The sequence below is a fragment of the Macrobrachium nipponense genome, chromosome 33 (genome assembly GCF_015104395.2).
Source record: "Macrobrachium nipponense isolate FS-2020 chromosome 33, ASM1510439v2, whole genome shotgun sequence".
NCBI lineage: Eukaryota > Metazoa > Arthropoda > Malacostraca > Decapoda > Palaemonidae > Macrobrachium > Macrobrachium nipponense.
The window spans coordinates 24984463-24985151 of NC_087219.1; positions in this window are offsets into that span (position 1 = coordinate 24984463).

The following is a 689-nucleotide window of genomic DNA, read 5'->3' on the forward strand; positions in this document are numbered from 1 at the left end:
AGTTCCAATTTCCCTTGATCTTTGATGATTTGTGGGAACAACTTGATAATTCCTCTCAATGGTTCATCTTCAAGACCTTTCTCAGCAATTGTTTTAAAATTTGTTGAGTCCAAGCAAGATAAATATTTTTACAACTGTGTTGTACAAAGCGTGATTCCAGTGACTGAACAATACGATCCATTATTAAATTAAACACATTTACTCTAAAATCAACTAGGGGATCTGAGGAGCTTCCTTCATCACTCGCAAGTTCATCTGCCATTTTTATCTTCTTCTTTCTCTTAACTGGCAATCCATCTTCCAAAGCATCATTTTGAAATGTTATATGTTCATTCAAATTCATCTGCGAAATTTCTTCATTACATTTAATTACAAATTCAAAAGCCTTGCTGTGGATGTTATCAAATGTTCTTGTCTGTTCCTTCAACTTTGTTGTAGCTGTATCTACCAAACTCCATGCAGTAAACATATCTAACCCACTGCTCTGCAGGCATTTTGATAAAGGGACTGTAGTTTCAAATATATACAAATAAGTAAATGCAGTCAATATGGTTTCAAACTTTTGAAGACTTAGAAGAAAAACGTTTGCTTCATATTTTGTTTTTGCATCAAACTTGTCTGATTCTTGAATCATTGTTAAACATACCAATAAATCCACACATCAAAGCATCCAAATATAGTTGTTGCTG